Consider the following 12,585-nt stretch of genomic DNA (forward strand, 5'->3'; position numbering starts at 1 on the left):
AGGTGTCCTTTGTCTTAATTAAGTGTAGCCTATTAGTAAATCAACATGTATTTAAGATCCTTCAACTTTGGATTTCACAAGGTTAATTCAACATTGGAAAGGAAAAGGAAGAGAACAAACATACGGAATATTTGCCAAGTGTTGGACAAGGTATTTTACACATATAATTTCAAAACAGCTGCCTTCTGAAGTACTGTAGATGTTAGTCTACCTGTTAACTGAAGATGACCAAGCTCAGGAAAGGAAGGGGAAGTAATTTACAAAAGCTTGCACAGCTAGTAAGCAGTGAAGACATGATTTAAACCCAGGACTCTCTCAAGTGGAAAATACTATTTCCACCATTATCCCATGAGTCTCCACCCCATGGACTCAGCACTAAGATAATGAGACATGGTTACTGTCTCAAAAAACCTATTGCCAGGGATATAAAGTACAGCATAGAAATATCAATAATAATAAAAGTGTAATATGCTAATTAGACCAGACGTCCTTCCAGACGACCTTCCGGATGAAGCTGCCATGGTGGGGGCTGAGGCAGAGGCGGCCATGGCAGTGGTAGTGGCGGCGGCGGCAGTGGCAGGGGCTGAGCCCCTTGCATAGATTTCTTGCATCAGACCTCTAGTAGTCTATAATATTGTAATAACTATGTCTGGTACTATACTTATCCGAGGGTAGGGAGCTGGGGGCCACCACTTCATAAGTTATATAAATGTCTAACCACTATGCTGTACACTTGAAATTAATATAATATTTGAATGTCAACTGTAATGGAAAAATAAAATAATTTATCAACAAAACGACCTTACCATCAAGTAGAAGACACATGGTAAATACTAATTGTAATAATGCTAACTAGCAGTAGATAAACACTGTGGTAGAAGTATCGGAGAAGTACTCTGTGAGCAGAAAATTCCAGTAAATCTCAAGTATTGCATGCCATGGAAGAGTGAGCTCTCTAACAGCCAGCTCAGGCACACTTTAAAAGCAACTCTTAAAACAGGGCTCACATAGTACCCAGTGTTGATAAGAGTGTGGTGAGAACGGAAGGCTCTTGTACAGGCTACTGACAGGAATGCGAATTAATAAACCTTTCTGGAGGGAAAGTTGGCAATATGTATAAAATCCTGGAAAATAACTTTGTTTTTGACCCTCAAATTCTACTTCCTAAGGTGTTATTTGAAAAAAGCAAATGTATAGAAAGATGTATCTATAAAGATATTTGTCATAGCATTTTTTATAATAGCAAAAACATGGAAACAATCTAAATATTTGACAACAGGTTAGTGGGTGAAGCACTTGTCCTATGATAGAATGCTATGCTAACTATTAGACATAGCATTGTGTGGTCCCCTTTCAGGGTGTCCTGAAGGTCAAAACTATTTTCATTGTAATACGAAGACATTTGCATTTTCCATTTTTATTCTCTCATGAGAGCACAGAGTATTAAAATTTCATTGATTTTTAAATTTTATTTTAAAATCCACATTGCAACTAATCTTTAAAACACTACCACTTGTCAAGTTCTGGTGTAGTATAAAGAAAAATATCCACAATAATCTGAAAATTGCTCTTCCTTTCCCAACTACATATCTGTGTGAGGCTAGATTTTCTTCACATACTTCTACTAACAGGACATATCAACATTTTGAATGTAGAAAACGGATATGAGAATTCATCTGTCTTTTGTTAAGCCAGACATTAAAAGTATTTGCAAAAATTGAAAAAAAAGTCACTTTTCTCACTAAATGTTTTTTGTTGTTTATTTTGGAAAATAGAATTAGTTTTTAGAAAATGTGTTATTAATGTTGACATGTAATAAGTTACTTTATTTTTAAATGGATTATTAGAATTTTAAAAAATTTGTTTTAATTGCTAATATTATAAATAGTAATAAATATATCCCACATTTAAAAAGGCTTTTTTGAGGTCCTCAATAATTTTAAAGAGCACAAAGTGGTTCTGAGACCCCAAAATTTGAGAATAATAATTGATAAAGCACATTACAAAGCATATCATTTGTGTAAAAAAAAAGGAAAGAAAGGAGCACATTTCAGGATAGAATGGCAATGAAGAAAATACCCAGTATTTAAAAAGTAGTCATCTTTGAGTGTTGGAATTGCTGGTTGGTTTAATTTTCTTTTTTCATGTTTTTCTGTTTTCCTATATATTCTACAATGGAATTTGTATTTAGCAATTAGGGAAATCTTGAATTTTCACCTGAATTTGACTGAAGAATGGGGAGAAAAGTATTAGCCTATATTATGTTTAAAAAACGTTTTACTAGATCACACATATAATTTTTTGCTGGATTTTTGTGTGGGTGAAGAATAAAATAATATTATGAGATATTTATCTTAATTTTGAGAATTGCTATAAGAGATCGAAGTGCTTTAAAATGTGTAAAAATGATTTGGGGGAATCAGAGTTTTACATGAATCCTATTTATTCCAACACAGTCTTTCATAAAAATGATTAAATCTTTTGCTGGCTTCCTATTTTGAGATTTTTCAGCCAGAAACAAAAAGGCTAGAGCAAGTTACTGGCAAGTTATTTCCCAGTGTATCAGCAGGAATTTTATTTGATCTCTTATTTATGATTTCCTGTGGAATTTGAGAGACTTCCTTTTAGGATGTTGGTTTACTCTCTGCATTATGTTGTAGGTAAAAAGATTCTTGTTCTTTTATAGCCGTGGTGTTAGCCTGTCCGCGAGGTCTTCTGCATGTTTCTCATGATAACGCTGGGTCTAGCCCGGCTGCTGCTGCTGTGCCTTCAACTCTGTAGAAACCAGGCACTTGTGCCACCCACCCAACATGACAAAATTGGATTGAAGTGTAATAAGCACTAAGGGTGGTAGAACGAGTATAAGAATGTATAATACCTAGACAATTGCTTAGAAAGTTGAAGGGGAGAGAGGCAAAGTTTAGTTATCGATATTGATTTTATTCCCAGACTTTGTAAATTGTGTTCTTGAGAGATTAATCTTTCAGATTGCAGTTCTTTTAAGCTCACAATGGAGAGGGGAATAATTGCATTAATTTTAAAAAAGGTTCCAATCCCAACCTTTATAGATCATTGGTTTGAGAATAAAAAAAATGGAGATTGGGAAACTTTCTAAACACTTTACGTATGCACAAAAGAACATACTTTCTAATAGTGCAGAAACCACAAAGTTAGTGGTGGTAATGAATTATCTTCCAGAGCTGATCTAGCACAAAATGTCTAAGGATTTGTCAGTAACAGTGACAGCATGATTAATTTTCCTTGATGGATTATTGGCAGCACTAGTTTGAAGACTAGATCAAAAGTCAATGAAGCCCAGCTGGCATGGTTTAGTGGTTCATGAACATCAACCTATGAACCAGGAGGTTCTGGTTTGATTCCGGTTAGGGCACATGACCAGGTTGGCGTGGAGGAGGCAGCTAATCAATGATTCTCTCTCATCATTGATGTTTCTATCTCTTTCTCCTTTTCTCTTCCTCTCTGAAATCAATAAAAGTATATTTTTTAAAAAGTCAGTGGCGTGCTCGAGCACTTGAAAATTAAAGAGAAGAAATGTGGTGGTTGCTCAATCAAAATTTTCTGGTCTAACTCCTCTTCCCCTCCCATCTTGTACTCCTCTATATGCAGCAAAGAAGATTCTCAAGGACATTCTCTCCATAGTTGGAGGGCGCCTTTATTGTGCTCCTAGTGGTATCTCTGTGAGGTTGATTCATATAGGCCCAGTAGAGCCAACCCACTGACCCCCAAGCCTCTCTGCTGGTGCAGGCAGAGGGTCCTCTCTCTGGAAGCCCCAGGGTTGGCAGTTTTTTTATTCATCCCTGCTTATCTCTGCAGCATGTGCTGGCGTGAGGTCTGGGTATGTTTGACTATAATTGTTTCTTTTAAAAAATGATAAAGAAAAATGGCATATACCATACTAGGTATATGGAAAAACTTTCATTCCATCTAGTAGAGGAGCTGGGTATTATTTTTAAATGTATTATTGTTATTTTCCAGGCCACAATTTAAGGGCTCTTTCTCTGTTGCAAACTTAAGAAAAATTGCTGAAGGGTCAGTCACTAAGGAAATGAGGCAACCGGATCAGATTTCTTCTATTTTTTGGACCAATTAGCCCTTGTCCTTAGTGCTTTTATGAAGTTTGCATAGTTGTAGTCAGGAAAAAAAAAGTGGAACAGCAGGGGCTAAATCTCTCCTGACTCACTGATATATTTTTAAAAGATCCAGCCTGACACATTCTATTCAGATGAAGTGCTCTGTTTCCTAGTAACCACAACTCAACCTTCACAGGAACTTGACAGCAGTGTCTGGTGGGGTACAGTTTCTGTTCTGTGCGAACACTCAATAGCTGTTGAAGAATTCCAGTGCTCAAGAGCTAAGCTTGTGTTTAACTCTTCAGCGGGGAATCCCAGAACACGAATGTTCTTATCTTCCATGGTTTTTCACTTACATCTTCAACCAGGGTTAATATTGCCCATGGCTGATGGTTTATTTTTCCCTTCCCTCTTGGGTCTAACTATATTAGTGGCCCTCAACTAGTATAATTCTGAAGACATTTTTGGTTGTCAAAACTGGGGGCAGGGTACTATTAGCATCTAGTGCAGTGATGGTGAACCCTTTGAGCTCGGCGTGTCAGCATTTTGAAAAACCCTAACTTAATTCTGGTGCCATGTCACATATAGAAATTTTTTAATATTTGCAACCATAGTAAAACAAAGACTTATATTTTTGATATTTATTTTATATATTTAAATGCCATTTAACAAAGAAAAATCAACCAAAAAAATGAGTTCGCGTGTCACCTCTGACACGCGTGTCAGAGGTTTGCCATCACTGAAGTGGATAGAAGCCAGAGATCTTACTGAATATCTTCAGCCCACAGGATAGCCCCCCATAACAAAGAATTTTATGTAGCCGAAAATGTCAATAGTGCCACTGTTGAGGAACTCCCAAGACCACACATAATTGACTTGCCCATGTTTTGGTTTGAAATAGTCACTAAGCTATGAACCAGCCCTGTCATACCATAGTTGATTTATTTTGGTTCTCTGGATTTGGCACCTTTTTGCCCTCAGTTTTCTGTAATAGTGGAGAATTTAGAAATTTCAAAGTTCTGATGGGTTCTGTAACAACTAGGTAGACATTTCCTACTTTGAAGTAAATGGACAAGTTTGTGCAGGTGGCCCACATGTAATATTTTGGATGGGGAGGGATGGGTAGGAAAGAAGGAAGATACTCACTATTTTGAAACCTTGTACCTCCATTATAACTTTTTAATTGATTGATTTGAGAGAGAGAGAGAGAGAGAGAGACATCGATTGCTATTCCACTTATTTATACATTCATTGGTCGCTTCTTATATGTGCCCTGACCGGGGATTGAACCCACAACCTTAGCGTATCAGGATGATGCTCTAACCAACTGAACTACCTGACCATGGCCTTGAAACCTTATACTTTCAAATGGAACACTTTTTTTTGTCTAATCCTGGTTGTAAGGTCAAGCACATGTCTTAGGCACTCAATAACTCATGTTACCTCAGCTGTTAATAACAGATATACAGCCCAGCCAGTGTGGCTCATGGTTATGCGTTGACCTATGGACCAGGAGATCACGGTTGGATTCCCAGTCAGGGCACATTCCTGGATTGCGGGCTCAATCCTCAGTGGGGGGGCATGCAGGAGGCAGCTGATCAGTGATTCTCTCTCATCATTGATGTTTCTGTCTCTCTCTCGCCCTTCCTCTCTGAAATCAAGATACACACACACACATAAACAAGTATACATGTAAACCATCATTAACTCATTATCAGGACTCTCTAAAGCCCTGAGAAAGATAGGATGATGGGTAATTTCCAACCTGCTTGGAGGTTAGAGTAGTATTTTGGAACCATCTGTATTATACTAACATATATGCCACTGGGTCTTTTGATTTTAAAGATTACAGACTTTTGTGAAGTTGCCCCAAAGCACACCAAGATATGCCATATGATTTCACACTTCCCTGCTTTTGCACATATTGTTCCTTTTGACTGAAGCCCCCAAAACACCTGGTCTTCATGGAAAACTCATTTTTATCTTGCAAAACCTTACATCAGCCTTTTATACTCTGATTATATTCCAGACCCCTCCTCTCACGTGTTCCCACAGCCTGCCCCAATCCACTCAAAGTTTAAAAATTTCCTTCTCTGTAAATGTGCATATGAGGCCAGGTAATGTAAGCCCAGAAAGGAGAGAAGTAAGCTTGGTGATAGCTAGCCGTCTCTAACAGAGAGCAAAGAAACAACTCTCTGTATAGCAGACAGAAAATGGAATCTATTAGAAGAATTTTAAAGAGCTCACAGAAAGAATGGCAGACTGGGGAGCTGAACAGGAGCCAGGGGAGTGCTGTGGGGCCCAGGGAACAAGAAGGACTGATCCGGCCTGAGTGCCATGGATTTTCAGCCTCCCAGTCATTTCTGCTTAAGATTCAAATTCCTAACTGCGATAGGGCTGTGGGGTAGATGGGTCCCAATCAGCTGAGTCTGAGTAGCTGCCCATTTCTGAGCTTCTAGAGCCGTGATGGCGAACCTTTTGAGCTCAGCGTGTCAGCATTTTGAAAAACCCTAACTTAACTCTGGTGCCGTGTCACATATAGAAATTTTTTGATATTTGCAACCATAGTAAAAAAAAAGACTTATATTTTTGATATTTATTTTATATATTTAAATGCCATTTAACAAAAAAAAAAAATCAACCAAAAAAATGAGTTTGCGTGTCACGTCTGACACGTGGGTCATAGGTTTGCCATCACTGTTCTAGAAGATGGCAGGGCTGACCGTCTAATGGCTCTTTATCTCATTCAGAGTAAAATCCAAACCCTCCTGATGGCCCATCAGTCCAGGTGAACTGGCTCCCAGCTACCCTTCTTATCTTTCTCTTTCCCTCCCTCTACTCTAGCACTGTCTCATCTTTGCTGTTTGTATTTGCCAAGCAGTCTCATCTCAGCGATTTTAATACTGTTGTTTGCTCTGCTTTTTCTCTTAATATTTGCAAGCTCACTCCCTCACTCCTTTCAGATCTCTGCTCACAATCTCTTTAATTGAGAGATCTTCCTTGACCACCCTACATAATATAGCACCCCAACTCATAACCATCGCCCTCTATCCCACTTACTCTGTTTTATTTTCTTCATAGTACTTACTGCCACCTAACATTTGTTCATTTGCTTTGTTTTTTTTTTCTGTCTTCCCTCTACTAGAATTTAAGCAACATGGGAGACTGTTTTATTTCCATGCTGAAAACCAGATCCTGGGTGAATGACAGAGCAAGCACTAGAATCTAGGTCTCCTTCCTCCTGTTAGCATATGGCAGCAGAAGCAACCTTAGACCTAGCATTGCCCTAGGCCCATGGTCGGCAAACCACGGCTCGCGAGCCACATGCGGCTCTTTGGCCCCTTGAGTGTGGCTCTTCCACAAAATACCATGTGCGGGCGCGCACGTACAGTGTGATTGAAACTTCGTGGCCCATGCACAGAAGTCGGTATTTTGTGGAAGAGCTGGTATTTTGTGGAAGAGCCACACTCAAGGAGCCAAAGAGCCGCATGTGGCTCGCGAGCCGCAGTTTGCTGACCACTGCCCTAGGCTAAAGTAACCTGAGGCATTTAAGAATATCAACTTTTTTCTTTTTTGCAAATCTGACTCAAATAGTCAACACTTATTCTTTGCAGCTTATAGACTTTTTGCTATGGATATAATATCATCACTGACCATGGGTATTGCTTTAAAATTGGTCTGTGTTGCTTATAAAGCATCGTGTCAACCACTGTGGTTCTGGAGTTCTGAAAGCTTGTGCAAACAAAGGTGTGCACTTGCCTGTGTGCTTGTGAAGGAGACTGATGTGATCAGGGCATTGCTGAGTTCTGACAGGTGAATTCCTCTTGGTCTGATTGGTCCACATATCACTTTATGGTGGATACTAGCAAGCATGTAAGTCAGCTGTCATATCTGTTCTTGCTGTCAGGTGATGTCCTTTAGGCTCTACCAGCTGCAGTATATGTGATCATTTATTTATTTTGTAAAATGGCAAGTAGAATTGCTACACAGCACCCTCTTTTTCCTCCCTAAGTTCAGAAGCAATTGATAGATAAATCAAAGGAATGGCAGATACAGATCAAAATGTCAACTTTATTACTGATAAAGCGAATGATATCAGAGAATGTGGCTTAGGTACAAAAACAACAAAGTGCTTTCTAATACCAAATTTCAGAAATAGCCAGATTTTTTTTTAAATCCTCACCAGAGGATATGTTTTTAATTGATTTTAAAGAGAGGAAGAGAGAGAGAGAGAGATGAGAGAGAAACATCGGTTCAGTTGCCTCCTGTCCAGTATGTGCCCTAACAGGGAATGGAACCTGCCACCTTTTGATGTATGGGACGATGCTCCAACCAACTGAGCCACACTGGCCAGAGCTGAAATAGCCAAATTTATATCCCAAGTCACAGGCTCTGAAGACCTCTTCATATGAGGACCTGCCTTGTATACTTTATAGCACCAGGAACAGAGTAAAATGGGGAAGAGTGATAGAGGGAAGCTAAGCCAGGAAGGAGTGTTATAACAGAGGTTCTTCCACATGAAAAGAAACGACGGAATGAGAAATTAGTGTCTCAAGTAATAATTTTAAATAAATTGCTATCATGTATTTTGAGATTTTATAGATAAAAAGAACTCCTTTTAAAAAGCTAAAAAGATATGAATCTTTATACTGCACCCTTGTATAAAAGAAGCAGGAAAATGTTCACATACAACTGAGTGTTCTCAAGCTAGTCTGGGAGAACTTTGGTTGTGTCTAGCGATGCTCTTGTACAGGTGAGGGCGTAGGCAAGGACCTGATTACTGTGGAGCTGCCTCTAGTGGCAACCTGCAAACACATCCTAGATTTCCAGTGAATAAAATAAGAAAAAGGTAATTTATAGTTCTATCACAAATCTGTAGCTCAGATCAAAATGGTTAATTTGAAATTAATTGTAAGATCTTTTAGAAAATTTGTACCACATGGTTATCTTGCTAAAAAAAAAAAATCCTGCCTAGCATACTGCCTAGTACATAGAGTTCAATAAATACTTGTTCAGTGAATGAATCTTGACTTTAGCTTCAATTTGAAATCAGTTGAAAGCCAATGATGATTGAAAAAGTCTTGCAGTTTTGAACTTCTGAAACAAAAATTCCATGCCTGTGAGCACTAATGAATGGAAACTAGAAATGTAGAGAAAGAGTAACATAAGCTCTTAACTACTTTCCACTAAACCTAATTGACAGGAATAGCCCAAACTCCCCATTTTCTCTGTAAAATAGACTGATGCTCAAAGCAAACTAACCACTCCTGATAGAAGACTGCTGTCTAATAATACCCATTATTTTGAGTTGCATGTTTACTAAGGGCCAGTTGTGATTATTTTCATACCATTTTATACTAGTTTTGCTAGTTATTATTACATGATTTATTTAAATATTACTGAAGCTGATGAAATATGTGCACAAAAGTAAAAGAGTTGTTCCTCTGAAAACGAAGGTGAATGTATTGGAAAGACTTCATAAGAGGAGAACCCTTAAAAGAACCGCTAAACCACATGATCCCAGCTCACAGGTAGTTTATGGCCTTGTAGTGTAGCTATGATATATGTAAAAATAACTCTCATGTAGGGTGTAAATGCCTTAGGAAGAGTTCACATTGAGATTCCAGAAATTTAGGGGAAGACAATTACTTTTGGCTTACAGCATCAGTGATGGCTACATGGGGAAGCTGATATGTGAGCTAGTCTCTGAAGAGTGTAAAGTTAGGATATATAGAGGTGATTCATTCCAAGTGAAGAGAAGGATGTAAGAAAAGACACGAGGGAGAAGGCCGGTGTTTGGCTGGAGCACATGGTTTATGGCCATGGGTATTGCACTTTAAAAATTGGTCTGGTTGTGAAGGGGAAGAATGGAAAGTAAAACTAGAAAGATAACTAGGTTCCAAATAGTAGAGAGCCCTAACTTCCAGGCTGGTCATTCTGAAAATAAGATACTTATTCTTCTGATCCACAATGAATTTCTGTGGTCTTTAGTATATCTACAAAACAAGCACTTTATATTAGAGCATGATAATGCTGTGTCATAATTTTTTCATTCATAGTTACATGGATATTTTTTCTTAATTCCCTAATGGTTTATAAGCACTGTTTAATCTAAGCTACTTTGCATTACTTTACTCAACAATGCATATAATTAATTTTCTGCTAAAGACATAAGGATTCAATTAATTCTTGGTGAAATATTAATTAATGATTATGCTTTTAAGAATTCTTGCTTCTTTTTTTAAGGCCCTCATAAAATAGTTACAATTTGTATTATAAGATCACAAGTTTGCTTGGTGTTTTATATATTAAAAACATGTTTTCAAAGTTTGCAATATAAGCAGGATCATAATTGACTTTATTGCTGTGTTTTAACAATCTATAATAATAAAAGCGTAATATACTAATTAGACTGGACGTCCTTCCAGATGTCCTTCCTTCTGTACAAAGCCGCAGTGGGCGGCAGAGGCAGCAGAGGCTCCCCGGCGGTGGGCAGGGACCGGGGCCAAGGCCCTTGCATGAATTTTATGAATTGGGTCTCTAATCCTAATATATAAAAGGACCGAAGGCTGACAGCACTGGGTTGCTGTGGCGACCCAGCACTGACTGCCCCACTGCAGCCTGGCAATCCAGCACTGTCTGCCCAGGGGACTGAGACCCAGAGAGAGAGGCAGGGTCTGATCCGCAGCCTCAGGGGCAGTTGTTGATCAGTACTTGCCTCTCTTTTTCTCTCTCTCTTTCTTTCTGGGCTTTGCCAGCAGCCGGGCCTTTCTTTCTCTCCCGGCCTCAAAGGGGACTGCTGTTCATCCCCACCTCTCTGATCAAGCCTGGAGATAGGCCCGAGATGCTGACTGGCATAGGAACCGACCAATCAGAACCAGATGTGGGTGCTGTGGAGAGCCAATGGCTGCCTAGGAGGTGGAGCTTTTGACGCTGACTGGCATTGAAACCGACCAATCAGAACCAAATCTGGGTGCTGTGGGGAACCAAAGGCTGCCTAGCAGGCAGAGCTTTTGATGCTGACTGGCATTGAAACCGACCAGTCAGAACCAAATCTGGGTGCTGTGAGGATCAATGGCTGTCTTGGAGGTGGAGCTTTTGATGCTGACTGGAATAGAAACTGACCAATCAGAACCAAATTGGTCAGCAGAGGAGGGCAGTTGGGGGCAAGATCAGGACGGCAGGGGAGGGCAGTTAGGGACGATCAGTCAGGCAGGCAGAGGCAGTTAGAGGCAACTAGGCCAGCAGGGGAGGACAGTTAGGGGTGATCAGGCAGGCAGGCAGGTGAGCGGTTGGGAGCCAGCGGTCCCAGATTGCGAGAGGGATGTCCGACTGCTGGTTTAGGCCTGATCCCACAGGAACGGGCCTAAACCGACAGTTGGACATCCCCCAAGGGGTCCCCAATTGGAGAGGGTGCAGGCTGGGCTGAGGGAACTCCCCCTTCTCTGTTCACAAATTTCATGCACCGGGCCTCTAGTTGATATATAAAGCACTTTAACAGATTTAGTTGGGAAAAATTCTACCCATGACCTTGTTTTGTTTGTTACACTTTTGGTTAGTGTACTGAGATTGTTGGAGAGTAGCATAAAGCAACATGCAAATCTAAGCTATTGTTCCTAATTATATTCCTATAAGGAACTTTAATGTCACTTTAGCTGTTAGCCACAGGTAGGTATAACCAGTTCCTAGAATACGTATCTTGAGCCTAATAGAAACAAAAGGCAATAGTTTAAAATTTTATCTTTCAGAACAAACTAGTTTGAGGACCTTTTACTTCTTTATAAATGTAGTGTTTTTGTTTGTTTGTTTGTCTTTTAAGTAAAAAAATGAGAGTACCAGTTCAAATCAAAGATGTTGGTGAAATAAAGGAAACTATTATTTTGGTAGCTCCTCTTTGATGGCTAGTCATTTTCTCTTTAAAAATTTCAATTTGGAGACACATATTCTCTTTTTCTGTGATGGGTTTTCACTTTATGGCCCTGACTCAGCGTTCCCATGATATATTTACTGAACAGCAAATTTTAGAGTTAAAACAGAAATGTATTATGTAGGGGTAGGATGGAGGTGGGTACTTGGAAATAAAATGAGCTAGGAATCAGAGAACTAAGGATTTTTTTAAAAATATATTTATTGATTTTTTACAGAGAGGAAGGGAGAGAGATAGATAGTTAGAAACATCGATGGAGGAGAAACATCGACCAGCTGCCTCCTGCACATCTCCCACGGGGGATGTGCCCGCAACCCAGGTACATGCCCTTGACCGGAATTGAACCCGGGACCTTTCTGTCTGCAGGCCGACGCTCTATCCACTGAGCCAAACCAGTTTTGGCAGAACTAAGGATTTTGAACTTTATTTTCCCCCACAGGTAGAAGGAATTTGCTGAGATTTTTGAGCAGGGAGTGACATGATGAAAATTTTTAGTAAAGCTGGTGGAAGATGGGCAAGATGAGTTGAGGATGGGGGCAGATAAGAGGTACATATAATACTAGCTGA

The 12,585-nt window shown here is 39.5% G+C and overlaps 1 protein-coding gene across 2 annotated transcripts in view; it reads left to right on the plus strand.

The window, feature by feature from the left end:
* The window catches only part of CMYA5 (cardiomyopathy associated 5), a 107,933-nt gene that overhangs the window by 18,616 nt on the left and 76,732 nt on the right, over positions 1 to 12,585 (plus strand). The gene's annotated exons all lie outside the window — the stretch shown is intronic.

Source organism: Myotis yumanensis, unplaced genomic scaffold, assembly GCF_028538775.1.
Source record: "Myotis yumanensis isolate MYYU_CA2020_CCGP unplaced genomic scaffold, mMyoYum1.0.hap1 SCAF_4, whole genome shotgun sequence".
Lineage (NCBI taxonomy): Eukaryota > Metazoa > Chordata > Mammalia > Chiroptera > Vespertilionidae > Myotis > Myotis yumanensis.